The sequence below is a fragment of the Dendrobates tinctorius genome, unplaced genomic scaffold (assembly GCF_039654945.1).
Source record: "Dendrobates tinctorius isolate UK_male_01 unplaced genomic scaffold, ASM3965494v1 ptg000126l, whole genome shotgun sequence".
Taxonomy (NCBI): domain Eukaryota; kingdom Metazoa; phylum Chordata; class Amphibia; order Anura; family Dendrobatidae; genus Dendrobates; species Dendrobates tinctorius.
The window spans coordinates 20,837,385-20,856,407 of record NW_027361794.1 but is presented as its reverse complement, the minus strand read 5'-3'; the positions used below and the strand labels follow the sequence as shown (position 1 = coordinate 20,856,407).

At 45.5% G+C, this 19,023-nt stretch overlaps 2 protein-coding genes and 1 long non-coding RNA gene across 4 annotated transcripts in view; 2 read left to right on the top strand and 1 right to left on the bottom strand.

The window, feature by feature from the left end:
• Window positions 1-19,023, top strand: part of LOC141047167 (uncharacterized) — a 549,720-nt gene that overhangs the window by 294,219 nt on the left and 236,478 nt on the right. The gene's annotated exons all lie outside the window — the stretch shown is intronic.
• The window catches only part of LOC141047061 (uncharacterized), a 105,185-nt gene that overhangs the window by 15,736 nt on the left and 70,426 nt on the right, over window positions 1-19,023 (bottom strand). The window contains exon 1 of one of the 2 annotated variants that reach the window (XM_073541992.1): window positions 5,742-5,815. The exons of the other annotated variant lie outside the window; for it this stretch is intronic. The gene's annotated coding sequence lies outside the window, so the exon portion shown is untranslated. Of the gene's footprint in view, window positions 1-5,741; window positions 5,816-19,023 lie in introns of those variants that run through there. 2 annotated transcript variants of the gene reach the window in all.
• LOC141047063 (uncharacterized) overlaps window positions 8,455-19,023 on the top strand; it is a 49,787-nt gene continuing 39,218 nt past the window's right edge. Inside the window, exon 1 of the long non-coding RNA XR_012219747.1 lies at window positions 8,455-8,500. This is a non-coding gene — a long non-coding RNA (uncharacterized lncRNA). The remainder of the gene's footprint in view (window positions 8,501-19,023) is intronic.

Here is a 19,023-nt window from a genome sequence, read left to right as displayed (position 1 = left end):
TTATTATACATCTATACTTATGGTTATTAATAGGTGAAGGACATTTATTTTTGAGGTATTACTGACAATTTTTGATAGATATTTATATCCTTCTTCCTTACCATAACTACGTCTACCCTTGATCCCCCTTTGACCTTCATGGTCTTCTCTTTTTTAGTTTTCCCTGTTGTAACATCCCGGCGAGGACGAAGAAGGCGCCAGATCCCTGCCCAAGATACCCGGACCAATGTGGACACAGGGGTACTGAACTATCTGGCTAGAGTGAATACAGATAATGGGGAGGAGGCATACTCACGTAGCCTGGCCCTTTATCTCCGTGCCCTTTCCCGTGAGGTGAGGCTCCGTATTCGAGGATGTTTTCAGATCCTGCTTGATGCAAGCACACCCCCCCAATACCCTATATGAGCTGTTTGAATATCTGGAGCGGTGGCAGCTTTCCCCACGAAATCTAATGTGCATGAGACCACCCACACAGATGCTTGCTCAAGCAGGCTCTGAGGATCCTCAAATACGTGGGCCTACACCTCACCCCCTTCCTCCCCTATCCAACCTTTACAACACCAGCAACATATGTCTGCCTCTAGCCAACCCCAACAATAAGGCCACTTTTTCCCACCCAGTGTTGGAGGCTGGTCCCAACCTGGTTGGGGACGACATGGCTATATTGGTGGGTATGAGACACGGGCCTACCCGAGCCAACAAGATGCCCCTCTTCATTATTACTCTGGCCAGTACCCCCAACAATCCCAGGAGGAAGGACACTACCCACATCATGGGCAACAGTATGCCCCCACACAGGGCGATGTTGGGCAAAGTAGCCAGCAGCAACCACAGGCTGCTCTTCCGCCTTCTCCTTCCCCAACTTTCCACAATTTATAAGAGCATAAAAATATGCAAATTCTTTACACATACCGTACATCAGTGTGCATAAGCGGTCTGATGCCAGGAGATGTCCAGTGTGGTTCAACTGGTGCTCTAAATCCCAATCCAAAGGAAAAAGAGGTGGTCTCATCATCAAAATTATATAAAAAAGATAAAACTCACATTTATTAGGAAGGTTTTCAAATCATATTAATAAGCCACCATGACAGGCAAGGCTACCTTACGCGTTTCTGACACATATTACATGTCTGTAAAAAAGACAATATTTCACCGCGCTATACTGGGAAAGTCAAAGGATCAAAATAGACTACTCACTTGATAATACATAGAGAGAGCGTGATGTTATTGAGGCTGTTCGCCTTGATTTAGGAATATATTTAGCTGCCAAAAATGTGACTAATTGAATAAGGGCAGCACGCCTTTTTTAGGCATTATCAAGTGAGTAGTCTATTTTGATCCTTTGACTTTCCCAGTATAGCGCGGTGAAATATTGTCTTTTTTACAGACATGTAATATGTGTCAGAAACGCATAAGGTAGCCTTGCCTGTCATGGTGGCTTATTAATATGATTTGAAAACCTTCCTAATAAATGTGAGTTTTATCTTTTTTATATAATTTTGATGATGAGACCCCCTCTTTTTTCCTTTGGATTCAAAATGTCTAATGTAGAAATTTTGTTCTTGCATTCTGTTTTTTTTGGATATGTGTGAAAATTGTATTTTACTTAAATGTTCAAATCTGCAAAAATGCCAATTTGACCCAGTGCCCCAGTTATCATATGGCAATAATATGTTTGCCTTTAAAAAAAAAACAAAACAAAAAAAAGGCAAAAGTAAAAATTTGTCTACTACAGTTTACGTCTCTGTCTCAATTCTCAAACACCGTGTCAGCATACGCTTACCAATGCAATGAAACAGTCATAGAATCAGAAGGGGTAGAAATATATATTTAGACACACATAAAACCAAAAATTATAACAGACACAGCATGCTCTTGCCAAAAGTTTCCCCCTCAGGTGACAAAGTAATTAGTGAAAATATCACGCACTTTGAGCCCAGAGAGCGGTCTACGTTGAGGGTTGATAGGTGGTCTCACCCTGCGCACATTGTCCGGCCTATGCACAACACCAGCAGAGGAGGAACAATCATGTATCCTGGTGAAGTTATGAAGAACCACACAGGCTTTAACTACTTCATTAACATTTTGTTCACTCAGCTGAATGGCAGACTGGAGTACCCGCCATTTGGCACAAAGAATCCCAAAGGAACACTCCACCACTCGCCGAGCACGTGATAGGCGCAAGTTAAAAATTCTGCGCCTGTGGTCAAGGTTGCGTCGGGGATATGGCCTCATGAAATTGCGTGTTAACTGAAACGCCTCATCTGCCACAAGGACATAAGGGACAGATTCTTGAGTGGAGCCTGGTAGCTGGCGTGGTGGTGGTAGATCCAACTGGTTGGTGAGTAGCCGCCAAGCCATAATGGAAGTATTGAAGACTTGAGAGTCTCCCGTCCTTCCATAGGCCCCAATGTCAACAATTATAAACTTGTATTGAGGGTCGGCCAGAGCCAACAATACAACAGAAAAGTATTTTTTGTAATTGAAGAATTGGGAGCCAGAGTTACACACCCGGATATGTTTGCCATCAAGGGCCCCAATACAATTTGGAAACTGTCATTCCTCCTCAAAGTCCCTTGATATCCTCAACCAGTCTTCCATACTTGGCTCGGGCATGACGACTGGATGTAGTCTTGTCCAGATTTCAATACATGTTGACCTGACTATGCCAGAAATGGTAGATCTTCCAATGAGAAACTCATGGTGGAGGGCGGCATAAGACAGGCCAGTGGACAGGAAGCTGAAGAACAACAGAAAAGGAAGATTTTAGAATGTACAAATTCCAAAAAAAAGCAGGTACATACATACCAAACTTGTTAGGAATTCAGAGCGACTAACACACACATATTTGGTTGCACAATTACTAAGTGATATTCAGTACATATTAGAGCTAACATTCTGGTCTGTAAGTTTAAACATATGTGGACTAAGATGAGGGCATTAAACTTAGTCCAAGAAGGCAAAAAAACATACTTCAGCACACACATTATAAACATAGAGAATGTGGTTGTGTAGTACATACCGTATTGTGAGTAGAAGTCACTCCTCTGCAGATATAGCTTTGCGCATCCTTGTGTCCTGAAAGGTGATCCCAGGGCGCACTGTCTCCAAGAGTCGATCAAATATTGCAAGGCTCATGCGACAGTATTGGTAGAATTTTACAGGATGCTCCCGCACAGAAGAATAGAGGCGGTGAAAATGACCTCTTGTGAGTTGTTGCCTCAAAAGTGGATGTACCCACATGTGTCTCCTCCTCCGCGGATCCACTATTACTGGGTATGGTTGGCCAAAGCGCCGTGACAAAAGCCAGTTGAAGAGAACCTGCTCAGTTGTGTTGAAACTCAGACCCTCTGCCATGTTGCACATACAACACCAACACACCTAGTGAAGGCAAGGTCACAAATGGACAGAATGGAGGCAGCCACCTGTTCCTGAGGCAATAAATAGGGTGCAGGCTAATGATTTAAATAGTTAGCAGGCCTCAAAACCGTTAAATGTCCATTTTGCAAGGCTGCGAGAAAATCTCAGCATACGGAGTCCATACGGATTACATACGGATGCAGACATGCGCAAAATACGCGACCACACCTTGCTTACGGATGACATACGGAGAACTATTTAGGGGTCATTCATCCGTATTACGCATGTAAACTACGGACCGTATTTTGCATCGGTTAGTGTGAACCCGGCCTAAGACATCTCCTCCATGCTCCCAATCACTGACTATGTTACTCGCTGCTTCAGAAACAGATTACCTGTAGGAATCACAAGATCTTTAGGACTGACCAGGAAACACAGATACTGGCGGTGACCCAAGCACCAATGGTAATTTTATTATTTTACAACATTCTGCTTTTTTCCCCTGACATCTAATAATAATAATAATCTTTATTATTATTAACATATTCCGCAGCGCTTTACAGTTTGCACACATTATCATCACTGTCCTGGATGGGGCTCACAATCTAAATTCCCTATTAGTATGTCTTTAGAATGTGGGAGGAAACCTGAGTACCCGGAGGAAACCCACGCAAACACGGAGAGAACATACAAACTCCTTGCAGATGTTGTCCTTGGTGGGATTCGAACCCACTGAGCCACCGTGCCGGTAAAGGTCACAGACAACGAGCAGTTGTGAGAACATTATACTGTACACTCACTGGCCACTTTATTAGGTACACCATGCTAGTAACGGGTTGGACCCCCTTTTGCCTTCAGAACTGCCTCAATTCTTCATGGCAGAGATTCAACAAGGTGCTGGAAGCATTCCTCAGAGATTTTGGACCATATTGACATGATGGCATCACACAGTTGGCGCAGATTTGTCGGCTGCACATCCCTGATGCGAATCTCCCGTTCCACCACATCCCAAAGATGCTCTATTGGATTGAGATCTGGTGACTGAGGAGGCCATTTGAGTACAGTAAACTCATTGTCATGTTCAAGAAACCAATCTGAGATGATTCGAGCTTTATGACATGGCGCATTATCCTGCTGAAAGTAGCCATCAGATGTTGGGTACATTGTGGTCATAAAGGGATGGACATGGTCAGCAACAATACTCAGGTAGGCTGTGGCGTTGCAACGATGCTCAATTGGTACCAAGGGGCCCAAAGAGTGCCCAGAAAAAATTCCCCACACCATGACACCACCAGCCTGAACCGTTGATACAAGGCAGGATGGATCCATGCTTTCATGTTGTTTACGCCAAATTCTGACCCTGCCATCCGAATGTCGCAGCAGAAATCGAGACTCATCAGACCAGGCAACGTTTTTCCAATCTTCTACTGTCCAATTTCGATGAGCTTGTGCAAATTGTAGCCTCAGTTTCCTGTTCTTAGCTGAGAGGAGTGGTACCCAGTGTGGTCTTCTGCTGCTGTAGCCCATCTGCCTCAAAGTTCGACGCACTGTGCGTTCAGAGATGCTCTTCTGCCTACCTTGGTTGTAACGGGTGGCAATTTGAGTCACTGTTGCCTTTCTATCAGCTCGAACCAGTCTGCCCATTCTCCTCTGACCTCTGGCATCAACATGGCATTTCCGGCCACAGAACTGCCGCTCACTGGATTTTTTTTCTTTTTCGGACCATTCTCTGTAAACCCTAGAGATGGTTGTGCGTGAAAATCCCAGTAGATCAGCAGTTTCTGAAATACTCAGACCAGCCCTTCTGGCACCAACAATCATGCCACGTTCAAAGGCACTCAAATCACCTTTCTTCCCCATACTGATGCTCGGTTTGAACTGCAGGAGATTGTCTTGACCATGTCTACATGCCTAAATGCACTGAGTTGCCGCCATGTGATTGGCTGATTAGAAATTAAGTCTTAACACACAGTTGGACAGGTGTACCTAATAAAGTGGCCAGTGAGTGTATATGGGGCCAAGTAAGAGGCCCCGTACTATGAGAGTAATACAGGTTTCCTCGGTTCTCATCTCTCATAGTTGGGTCGTTTGTATCAATCAGCGGAAAAGGAACAAAACCATTGTGATTCTTATAAGGAGACAACACAGAAACCCCTAAATATAACATTTTATACCAACCCCACAATCTGTGACTCTTCAGGGTAAATCGCTCTCTCACCATTGGATTAGAGCCGATACTATGAAGCTAAAGAGACTAAACAGACTTTCTGTCACCTCCATAAAGGGGCACTTTCCCGTGTTTGTCAGAACTGTCCGAGGATTATTAGAGGTGAGAGTTTCCCGAAATTAGAAGGGACACCTGTGGATATTGGGGTCTTTACCTGCTACAGTGCTGGTGTGGAGCCTCCACCCGCAGAGCCGCAATCTACATGGCGAATAATGGAGGCTCCGGCACCGACCTCCACCCGCACTCCACATAGAGAATAATGGGGCCTCCAGCACCGACCTCCACCCGCAGAGCCACACTCCACATATATGGCTGCTCTGTGCGCACAGGACCTGTGATGAGGTCACAGGAGGGGAGGAGTCAGGGGTCACATGATCAGGAACCTCAGCATATGCAGGACTCTGCTGTGCTGGTTGTCATGGTGCTGGATTATTATTATTATTACTAGAAATAAACCCGGTACTATTGCATCGGGAGTGCGGTGAAATGAACATCCACCGGCGGGCGGCTCAGCCAATGAGTGGTGCCGCGCGGCTTAGGCGAGGGATTCAAATGCATGGTCCTCTCACCCCTCAATTCTGGTATGCATGGTCCTCTCACCCCCCCAGTTCTGGTATGCATGGTCCTCTCACCCCCCTATCCTGGTATGTGTGGTCCCCTCACCCCCTATCCTGGTATGCATGGTCCTCTCACCCCCAATCCTGGTATGCATGGTCCCCTCATCCCCCAATCCTGGTATGCATGGTCCTTTCGCCCCCAATCCTGGTATGCATGGCCTCCTCATCTCCCAATCCTGGTATGCATGGTCCTCTCAACCCCAATCCTGCTATGCATGGTCCTATCACCCCCCCAATCCTGGTATGCATGGTCCTCTCACCCCCCTATCCTGGTAGGCGTGGTCCCCTCACCCCCAATCCTGGTATGCGTGGTCCTCTCACCCCCAATCCTGATATGCATGGTCCCCTTACCCCCTATCCTGGTAGGCATGCTACCTCTCACCCCCCAATCCTGATATGTAGGGTCCTTTCACCCCTATTAAACTGCACACATACAAAAAAAACAAAAATATTTATACTCACCTTTCTTCCCTGTGCTCCAGCGCTGTCCCGTTCTGCCAGAGGGAGGAGCGCTGAAGTACGCGCATGCCCATACCGCACTGTCCAGTGCCATATTGCTGAAGGCACTGTGCAAATGTGTTTTCAGTAAAATTGGGTCGGATAGCGCTATGCACACGCGCGATTCTGACACCGCACTCCTGCCCCCCGGTCTCCGGTGAGAAGAGCAGCACCACGGCAACGCTCCTTCCGGTCAGGTATGTATGTAAGTAATGCCCCGCCGGCTGAGCCAATGAGCAGTGCCACACGGAATTTGAATCCCCCACCAAGCCTCAGCAAATGAGCGGAGCCCCGCGGCTTTGGCGGGGGATTTGAATCCCACGCCACGGCTTGGCAGGGGATTCAAATCCCGAGCGAAAACGCTCAATTGCTCAGCCGGCGGGAGATATGAATCCCGGCCGTCATATCGGAATACCCATAACTTGGGTGCAGTGGCATAACTACAAAGTTATGGGCCCCGGTGTGAACTTTCAAATGGGGGCCTCCCCCATGCCAAAATGCACGCACATCTCTCCGTCCAACTCGCGCTACTCCGCTCCGTACACCTCGCACACACACGGCTCCGCTCCGTACACCTCGCACACACACGGCTCCGCTCCGTACACCTCGCACACACACGGCTCCGCTCCGTACACCTCGCACACACACGGCTCCGCTCCGTACACCTCGCACACACACGGCTCCGCTCCGTACACCTCGTACACACACGGCTCCTCTCCGTACACCTCATACATACACGGCTCTGCTCCGTATACCTCATACATACACGGCTCTGCTCCATACACCTCGTACACACGCGTCTCCTCTCCGTACACCTCATACATACACGGCTCTGCTCCGTACACCTCGTACACACGCGTCTCCTCTCCGTACACCTCATACATACACGGCTCTGCTCCGTACACCTCGTACACACGCGTCTCCTCTCCGTACACCTCATACATACACGGCTCCGCTCCGTACACCTCATACACATGTGGCTCCGCTCCGTACACCTCGTACACACACGGCTCCGCTCCGTACACCTCGTACACACACGGCTCCTCTCCGTACACCTCATACACACACGGCTCTGCTCCGTACACCTCATACATACACGGCTCTGCTCCGTACACCTCGTACACACGCGTCTCCTCTCCGTACACCTCATACATACACGGCTCTGCTCCGTACACCTCGTACACACTCGGCTCCTCTCCGTACACCTCATACATACACGGCTCCGCTCCGTACACCTCGTACACACACGGCTCCGCTCTGTACACCTCGTACACACACGGCTCCACTCCGTACACCTCATACACACGCGGCTCCGCTCCGTACACCTCACACACACGGCTCTGTTCCGTACATCTCATACACACACAGCTCTGCTCCGTACACCTCATACACACGTGGCTCCACTACATCCACCCTGAGTGTCAACCCCTCCTGACCCCACACATAAACTTCCCCTCATCCAGCACCATGACAACAAGCACAGCAGAGTCCTACACACTGAGGCCCCTGATCATGTGACTCCTGACTCCTCCCCTCATGTGACCTCATCACAGGTCCTGTGCACACAGAGCAGCCATCACCTCAGGCCAATTGCAGCCTGGCAGCCACGAAGCTGCACAGGCAATGAGCGGCTGCAGCTCCGCGATCGAGCCCCTAAGCACTCCGGGCAGGCCCCTACGACCGCGATAGATAGCCCCTGCTTGGGTGTTTCAATATGGCGGTCGGCTCTGTCACAGCTTCCGGTCGTGGTGCATTGTGGAAGCAACACAAGCGCTGGAAGCTGTGACAGAGTTTATTGGTAATTATATATTAGATTATTATTTATAAAGCACCATTGATTCCATGGTGCTGTACATGAGAAGGGGTTACATACAAATTACAGATATCACTTCCAGTAAACAAACTAACAATCACAGACTGATATAGAGGGGAGAGAGGACCCTGCCCTTTCGGGCTTACATGCTACAGGATGGTGGGGAAGGAGACAGTAGGTTGGGGGGTTGCAGCAGCTCCAGTGATGGTGAGGCAGTAGCTTTAGTAGTGGTGGGGAGACAGTGGAGATCATTGCAGGCTGTAGGCTTTCCTGAAGAGGTGGGTTTTCAGGTTCCATCTGAAGGATCCGATTGTGGTTGATAGTCGTTCGTGTTGGGGAAGGGAATTCCAGAGGATGGGGGCTATTCGGGAGAAGTCTTGAAGGCGGTTGGGTGAGGAGCAAATAAGTGTGGCGGAGAGAAGGAGGTCTTGGGAGGACCGGAGATTACGTGAGGGAAGGTATCGGGAGATTAGTTCAGAGATGTATGGAGGAGACAGGTTATAGATGGCCTTGTAGGTCAGAATTAGTAATTTGAATTGGATACGCTCAGGGAATGGGAGCCAGTGAAGAGATTTGCAGAGGGGAGAAGCGGAGGAGTAGCGAGGAGAGAGATGAATTAGTCGGGCAGGAGAGTTGAGGATGGATTGGAGAGGTGCAAGGGTGTTACCAGGGAGGCCACAGAAAAGGATTTTGCAGTAGTCGAGGCGGGAGATGATGAGGGCATACACAAGCATTTTAGTAGATTGAGAGTTGAGGAAAGGACGGATTCTGGAAATATTTTTGAGCTGGAGGCGACAGGAGGTGGAAAGAGCTTGGATGTGCGGTTTGAAGGAAGTTTATGTGTGGGGTCAGGAGGGGTTTACAGTGTGGATGTAGCAGAGCCGTGTATGAGGTGTACAGATCTGCCTTTGTAAGAGGTGTACAGAGCGGAGCCATGTGGGTAAAAGGTGTACGGAGCAGAGCCTCGTTTGTATGAGGTGTATGGAGTGGAGCCGAGTGTGTACGATGTATAAGGAGCGGAGCCGTGTGTCTGCGAAATGTACAGAGGAGCCATGTGTGTATGAGGTGTACAGAGCGGAGCCGCGTGTTTTGAGGTGTACAGAGCAGAACCATGTGTGTATGAGGTGTACGAAGCAGAGCCGCGTGTGTACGAGATGTAAGGAGCGGAGCCGCGTGTGCGCAAGTTGTATGGAGCGGAGCTGTGTGTACAAGGTGTTCGGAGCCGCGTGTGTATGACATGTATGGAGCAAAGCTGTGTCTTTACGAGGTGTATGGAGCAGAGCCACGTCTGTGAGGTGTACGGAGCGGACTTGCATGTATGTGAAGCAGAGCCGTGTGTGTACGTGTTGTACGGAACGGATCCATGTTTGTACGAGATGTACAAAGCTGAGCCGTGTGTGTATAAGGTGTACGGACAGAACCATGTGTGTATGACGTGTACGGAGCAGAGCAGTGTGTGTGTACAAGGTTTGGAACAGAGCCGTGTGGGTATGAAGCGGACCCGTGTGTGTATAAGATGTACAGAGCAGAGTAGTGTGTAGCCATGACTATGATCAGCTTTTGGGGGGTAAATGGCTTTCTATACTTGACATTAGGGGGGCTATTTGATACGCATCAAGAAGGGTGAAGAGTAGGGATGTGCGAACCCGAACAGTAAAGTTTGGGGTCCGTATTGAACACCTACTGTTCAGGTACGGATTCTGAACACGGACTTCATCGGGTAGTCCGTTTTACTGTTTGGTTTTAGCACCTTGAACATGGGGCATTTCTTGCGCTGTCATGCAGATGCGACTTTAATTTGTGGGAAGATTAATACCTCCGGTCAGAGCACTGCGGCTCCCTCGCTATCAGATGACCACGTGAGCCAGCAGATATGATCGGATTTATAAAGCCTACCTCCGGTCACTACTCCCATCTCATACACCTGCTGCCACTAATAACAGCAACAACAGGTGGCACCTGCTCTATAAATTAATAATTAAAAAACCATTGTAGGTTCCCCTGCAGAAAAGGATTTCCAGTTTGTCAAGGAGCGCTTCCGGCAGATTCAGTAATTACTCCACATATTTCAAGGAATATCCAGTTTATGGTTAGACATAAAAACACATAGAAAATGTTTATTTTTTTTATTTTTTTATTAGATTCCAAGTAATATAGATTCCACCTACAACTAGCCTCCCAATACTTTGGAGAGGTGTGCATGTGTTTTTAATTGATAATTGATTGAAGGGTGGACCTTTTTTTTTTCCCTATATAAATTTGTCTTTTAAAGATATATATTATTTTACCTGATGAAGGCTAATTTTATGTATAGCCGAAAGGCGTTGTGTTTTTATGTCTAACAATAAACTGGATATTCCTTGAAATATTCGGAGTAATTACTGAATGAGCCGGAAGCGCTCCTTGACAAACTGGAAATTCTTTTCTGCATTCTCTGACGAATCTCCTACAAGGTAGTTCGTCCCACCTGTTTTGAGCTGCAGGCCAGCAGATCGAGACGATTACTCCAGTACCCAAACACAGGGTTATACGCTGAGCAACAAGACACCAAAAAGGTGAGAATTTTTTATTTCTATCTGACATAATTAAAACCCTGCACTTAGATCTGCACCCCCCTTCTTTTTCTGGATATTCCTTGAAATATTCGGAGTAATTAATGAATCAGCTGGAAGCGCTCCTTGACAAACTGGAAATTCTTTTCTGCATTGTGGGTTCCCCTGTATTTTTGATAACCAGCCAGGCAAAACTCATCGCTACTGGTTGGAACCCTCAGCTGTCAGCGTTAGCAAGAATGGTTATCAAGAATAGAGGGGTCCCCACGCCGTTTTTAAAAATTATTTAATTTTAAAAATCGGCTTGGGGTCCCCCATTTTTGACAACCAGCCAAGCTAAAGCAGACAGCTGTGAGTTGGTATTCTTAGGCTTCTTAGGCCCCCATCCCAGCCTAAAAGTAGCCTGCAGATGGCCCAGAAAAGGCGCATCTATTAGATGTGCCAATTCTGGCACTTTGCCCTGTTCTTCCCTCTTGCCCTCTGATAGTGGCAAGTGGGGTTCATATCTGTGGGGTTGATGTCACCTTTGTATTGTCCGGTGACATCAAGCCCACGGATTAGTAATGGAGAGGTGTACATAAGACATCTATCCGTTACTAATCCTATAGTTATATTGCAAATAAACACACTGCCAAAATAAAGTCCTTTCATTGAAATTAAATAAACACACTTTTACTTTTTTATTTAAAAAGAACACAGTTGTATACACTCACCTAACGTCCATTACATTGAAGCCCTTGTCTTCTGTAAAATTATATATATATATCCATATATTATTATTATTTAATTATAGAGCCCCATTGATTCCATGGTGCTGTACATAAGAAATATATCCCCCTCGCTTGTCCGTCATTCTGTGCCTCGACGTAATCCATGTCTGGGATAAATCATTTCTAAAGTGGACGGTGCTAAGATGCGACCTCCCAGGCAGAGAACCACTGAGAAATGAGCTGCTGTGAGCTCAGCATCAGTGACTGGTGGTGACGTCATCAAGGTTACCGCCCATCAATGAGGTTTCTTTCCCAGTCAGGCCCCTGAGCTGCAGTGACCTCGGTGAGATCACTGTTAACACCGTGAGGCCGAGATCACACATGCGAGAAACACAGAAGAGTCTTGCATGTTAATACCCGGCACTGCCTCTGGCCTCAGGAGCGGAGCGAGCAGCTGCATAGAAATACATGCAGCCGAACACTCCACTCCCAAGTGCTAGCAGCAGTGCCGGGTATTAACATGTGAGACTCGTTCATGTTTCTCGCATGTGTGATCCCAGCCTGAGAAAAAGTCATGTTGCAGCGTTGAGCTTAGTGAGTTCACTGCAGTTCAGGGGCCCAGCAGGGAACCCAGCCTCAGTGGTCCGCGGTAACCTCAATGAAGTCATCGCTAGTCACTGAGGTTGAGCTCACAGAAGCTCAGTCTTCAGTGGTTTTCAGCCTCGACGGTCACAACTTGCCACTGTCCAGATTGAAAACTATTAGCTGCAGCAGGCATAGGCTAATGGCAGTACTAGTCCCATCATCCGTTGCCAGTGACTGGAAGTAAACTTTTTACTTCTAGTCACAGCTGTGGGCTCACTATCATTTACATAGGGTTTCGTAAATTTGTTGGTAAAAATAGAAGTTGTTGTCAACTTTTAACCCTTATAGCTTCCTAAGAAAAAAAATTATGTTTCAAAAATTGTGCTGATGTAGTCATGTAAGAAATGTTACTTATTAACTATTTTGTGTGACATGACTCTGATTTAAGGGCACAAAAAGTAAACGTTTGATAATTGCAACATTTTCAAAATTTTCACGAAATTTCTGATTTTTTTTCACAAATAAACAAAACATAGTGACATAGTAATTAAGGTTGAAGGAAGACTAAGTTCATCTAGTTCAACCTATATCCTATCCTAACCTGCCCAAACATGTTGATCCAGAGGAAGGCAAAAAAAAACCCCATGTGGCAAACAGTAAGCTTCACATTGGGGGAAAAAATTCCTTCCCGACTCCACATACGGCAATCAGACTAGCTCCCTGGATCAACGCAATATCAAGGAAACTAGTGTATATAACCTGTAATATTATACTTTTCAAGAAAAGCTTCCAGGCCCTTCTTAAATTTTAGCCTTCATTTTTCCAAAGTAAGTAACCCCAGGTGTAATGTCTTGGTATTGCAGACCCCCCAGTTCCCTAATAACCTTGGTCACTCTTCTTTGCACTCGCTCTTGTTCAGCTATGTCTTTCTTATGCACTAGAGACCAGAACTGTACACAGTATTCTAAGTGTGGTCGCATTAGTGACTTATATGTTCTCCTCATGAGCATCTATGCTTCTTTTAATGCATCCCATTATATTATTTGCCTTTGCAGCCGCTGCCTGACACTGGCCACTAAATGTGAGTTTGTCGTCCACCCATACACCCAGGTCTTTTTCAGTGACAGTTTTGCCCAGTGTTTTACAATTAAGCACATAATTATACATCTTATGTGCTCTACCCAAGTACATGACCTTACACTTATCCCCATTAAAGCTCATTTGCCATTTATCAGCCCAAGCTTGTAGTTTACATAAATCCTCGTGTAATATAAAATTGTCCTCCTCTGTATTGATTACCCTGCAGAGTTAAGTGTCATCTGCAAATATTGAAATTCTACTCTCTATGCCCCCTACAAGGTCATTAATGAATCTTAAAAAGTGGGCCCAATACTGACCCCTGTGGTACCTCACTGCTGTGACCCATTCAGAGTGTGCTCCATTAATAACCACCCTTTGTTTCCTATCCCTGAGCTAGCTATTAATCCACTTACACATATTTTCCCCTATACCCATTGTTCTCATTTTATGTATCAACCATTTGTGTGGCACCGTATTAAAAGCTTTTGAAAAGTCCATGTATACCACGTCCACTGCAATTCCTTGGTCCAGTCCGGAACTTACCTCTTCATAAAAGCTTATCAGATTGGTCTGACAGGAATGATCCCTTGTAAACCCATGTTGATATTGGGTCATGAGGTTATTCTTCTTCAGATACTCCAGTATAGTATCTCTTAGAAAACCCTCCAGGATTTTACCCACAGTTGAGGTAAAACTTACTGGCCTATAATTTCAAAGTTCAGTTTTTGTCCCCTTTTTGAATATTGGCACTGCTATACACCAGTCCTTTGATAAAGACCCTGTTATTATCTTCTTTATTTTTTTTATATAGCGCTAACATATTCCGCAGCGCTTTACATTTTTTGCACACATCATCATCACTGTCCCCGATGGGGCTCACAATCTAAATTCCCTATTAGTATGTCTTTAGAATGTGGGAGGAAACCGGAGTGCCCGGAGGAAACCCACGCAAACACGGGGAGAACATACAAACTCCTTGCAGATGTTGTCCTTGGTGGGATTCGAACCCAGGACCCCAGCGCTGCAAGGCTGAAGCGCTAACCACTGAGCCACCGTGCCGCCCGTTATTATAGAATCTTTAAAGATTAAAAATAATGGTCTATCTATGACTGTACTTAATTCCTGCAGTACTCGGGGGTGTATTCCATCGGGGCACGGGGATCTGTCAATTTTAGTGATTTCTAGATGCTGCCGTATTTCCTGCTGGGTTAGAGCAGGTGACATTTAATGGTGAATTTTTATCACTGATCATGTTATCCGTCATGAGATTTTCTTGTGTAAATACTGTTGACAAAACGTCATTTACCATATTGGCTTTTTCCTCATCCTCATCCACCATTTTACCCAGACTATTTTTACTATTCATGTAGTTAAAGAATATTTTTGGGATGATTTTTACTTTCTCTGGCAATGAGTCTCTCTGTCTCGATCTTTGCTGCCTTGATTTGCTTTTTACAGAATTTATTTAATCTTCTGTATTAATTAATGCCTCATCACTACCTACTTGCTATAATTCTCTAAATGCTTTATTTTTGTCCCTTATTGCGCCCCTTACAGCTCTATTTAGCCATAGTGGTTTCCTCCTATTTCTCGCATGTTTATTCCCATACGGTATATATTGTGCACAGGTCCTATTCAGGATGCTAATAAACGTCTACCATTTTCTTTGTGAATTTTTATGTCTCAGGATATCGTCCCAGTTAATTGCACCAAGATCATCTCTCATCCGTTGGAAATTTGCCTTCCTGAAGATTAGTGTCCTTGTAACCCCTCTACTACACATCTTATTAAAGGATACATGAAAACTTATTCATTTGTGATCACTATTACCCAAGTGACCCTCAACCCTTACATTTGATATGCGGTCTGGCCTGTTGGTTAATATTAGGTCTAGCAGTGCCCCCCCTCTTGTTGGGTCCTGAACCAGTTGTGAAAGGTAATTGTCTCTTATAGTTGTTAAAAACCTATTACCTTTGCTGGAACTGCAGGTTTCGGTTCCCCAATGTATTTCAGGGTAGTTGAAGTCCCCCATAATAATGACTTCTCCTTGAGTCGCAGCTTCATCTATTTGCTTTATGAGGATATTCTGTTACTTCCATTATTTTTGGAGACTTATAACAAACCCCTATCAGTAATTTATTATTTTTCCCCCCTCCCCTTATCTCCACCCACAGGGACTCTACATTTTCATTAGATTCATATATATTATCACGCAGGATGGGTTTTAAGGATGATTTTACATATAAACACACACCACCCCTCACTTACCTGTACGGTCATTTCTGTAGACTATAGCCCTGTAAATTAACCGCCCAGTCATGGCTCTCATCCAGCCATGTCTCAGATATCCCCACCATGTCATAATTATGTTCCAACAACATTAACTCCAATTCCTCCATTTTGTTGGCGAGGCTTCTGACATTAGTATACATGCACTTTATGTATCTCTCTGTACCTCTATTCTTTCTTAAATTAACTGTTCTAACCCCACCCCCCCATGCCGCCCCCACCCCCAATTTCATTATTTGTGCCCAGGTCTCTATATGCACTGTCTAAACTAGGGACTGGGGGGAGGGTATTCATTTTATAGGAGGGTTATAGGAGGTGGAGCCCGTCCCTAGCGAAGAACCTGTAGCCAACTTAGAAGTCGGCCCAGTTCTCCAGAAACCCAAACCCCTCCTTCCTACACCAATTCACCATGGTATTCACTTCTTCAGAGGCCATTCACATTGTTACAGTACACCACTGGTCCATCAACTGTGAAAAATTGTGTTAAAGTGTTACGTTTGTTTCGTTAATAACACACTTTGACATCATCATGAATAAGATTCTTCTGTTTCAAACTAGATGCAAAAAGTTCAGCTTCATCTTTTGACAATGAAAGGTCTCTGATGAGATCATTTAATTCATGTTGAGTAAAGCATTCTGGGTGCTCCATTATGTACATACTCATCCTGACTTGAGGTCTCCATGTCTTCGCCAGTAGCTTCAGCTCCATATTCTTCATACTCAGGGACGGTTTTAGGCCAAGTGTGGCCCTAGGCAAAGTTTAAAATGGGGCCCCAAATGCTAACATATTGCACATCACACAGAAGCATTTCGATTGCATTTACATGTGCTGAGTTCAGGACGCTAAATGAGTGTGATCGACAATATTGAAGTCGTTCAACACTTGTTTCCCAGCCTCTTTCCACCATCTGAGAAAGAATGATGGGGACAGAACAATCACTAATGGATCAATCTGTCCCCATACAGTATCATCTTATTAGCAGCATATCTACAGTTAACACTCCATAGTCCTCCATATAATATAATATGCCCCATAGTCCTCCATACAGTATAATACTCCTCAGTCCGCCATATAGTATAATACACGCCTCCATATATTAAAATACACTGCTCAGTCCTCCATATAGTATAATACACCGCCAGTCATCCATGTAGTACAATTCACTTCCCATAGTATAATGCACCCATAGTTCTTTATATAGTATAATGTATTCCCTATATTCCTCCATATAGTATAATGCAGCCCACATATAGTATAATTCAGCACCCCATAGAGTATAATGCAGCCCCGCCATACAATATAATGTAACCCCCATTGAATATAATTTAGTCCCCCTCTTCTAGTATAATGCAGCCACCCCTTAGAGCATAATGCAGGCACCCTACAGAATATGTAATCCACCCATAGAATATAATGCAGCCCCCCTCATATAGTATAATGCAGCCTGTTATGAATGAGTCACCGTAGCAGGCAAAAACAGAAATGCTAGCTAAGTCCAGAAAACCAGAGAAGTTGGCACCTATCAGATTGCAGACCCCTGAACCTATCAACACAACTAGCAGTAGCCGTGGGGGGTTCCTACGATGCCCTAGACCCCTCGATCACAGCCAGAGGACTATATAGCCTAAAGACAGAAAGGGAAATCTAAACTGCCCCAGAGCAGACCCCAAAGTAAAAGGCAGCCCCCAACATATAATAACAGTGAAGCAAGAAGAAAGAACACTAACACAGACAGAAAGATAGACTGAGCAAAGACGGGGCCCAAGCTAACTAGATAGGAAAGGACAGGAAGGCTGCTGTCTGCAATCCGTGAAAAACCCTATGAAAATAAGAGCCAACAAACTGACAGTGAAAAAGGCCCTGAAGACGCTAGGCTTCAAAAAGGCTATGTCAGTACTCAGGAATATTCTGAAGACAGAGCAACCGGCAAAAGGAAATTCAGCTCACCCCAGCAGGGAATGGCAGAATCCAGAAAAGCAAGGCAAACAAAAACAAAACACAAATGCTAACAGGTAAAGCATAAAACTTAGCTTTAGAGGAGCAGGAATCAGACTGGTCTCCTAGAAGTCCACAGAGAAATCACCCGCAGGGCAGAAGGGAGTCGGCAGCCTTATATCCAGTCCGTGACTCCACTCAGCCAGTCATCATCATTAGGCTCAGGTGCCTGATAATCAGGCTCATTACCTTCCTTTACCAGAATAGGGAGTTCACCAGACCTCAGTGATGAAGGGGAAAATGACCTCACAACAGTACCTCCCCCTTGAGGAGGGGTCACCGAACCCTCAACCACGCCACCAGGGCGATCAGGGTGAGCCCAATGAAAGGCACGCACCAATCTTTTGGCATGAATATCAGAGGCAGAGACCCAGGAATTATCCTCCTGACCATAACCCTTCCACTTAACCAAATACTGGAGTCTCCGTCTAGCCAGACGGGAATCCAGTATTTTCTCTACCTCATATTCCATGTTACCTTCAACCAATACAGGGTCCGGAGGTGCCACCCCAGGAACAACTGGTTCAACAAACCTCTTCAACAAGGACTTATGGAACACATTATGGATTTTAAATGTGACAGGAAGAGCCAAACGAAAAGAGACCAGATTAATAATCTCCAAAATCTTGTAAGGTCCAATAAATCTAGGCTTAAACTTAGGAGAAGCCACCTTCATAGCAATATTTTTTGATGATAACCACACCATATCACCAATCTTAAACTGGGGACCAATGGTCCTATGTCAATTGGAAAACCGCTGGGCCTTTTCCTGGGAGAGAGATAACTTATCCACCACTTGGTCCCAGATCTGGTGCATTCTCTCCACCACAGTGTCAACACCTGGGCAGGCAGAAGGCTCCACCTGCCCTGAAGAAAATCGAGGATGAAACCCAAAGTTACAAAAAAAAGGTGACATCAAAGTGGCAGAACTAGCTCTATTATTTAAAGCAAATTCGGCCAAGGGCAAAAATGAAACCCAATCATCCTGATCAGCGGAAATAAAACATCTCAAATACGACTCCAAGGTCTGGTTTGTTATCTCTGTCTGCCCATTGGTCTGAGGGTGAAAAGCAGAGGAGAAGGACAACTGAATTCCCAGCTTGGAACAGAAAGTCCTCCAAAATCTAGAAATAAACTGAACTCCTCTGTCAGATACAATGTTCTCAGGAATCCCGTGCAAGCGAACCACCTGTTGCAAAAACAGGGGCACCAACTCAGAGGAAGATGGCAACTTAGGGAGTGGTACAAGATGAACCATCTTAGAGAACAAATCACCCAAATAACAGTCATTCTTTG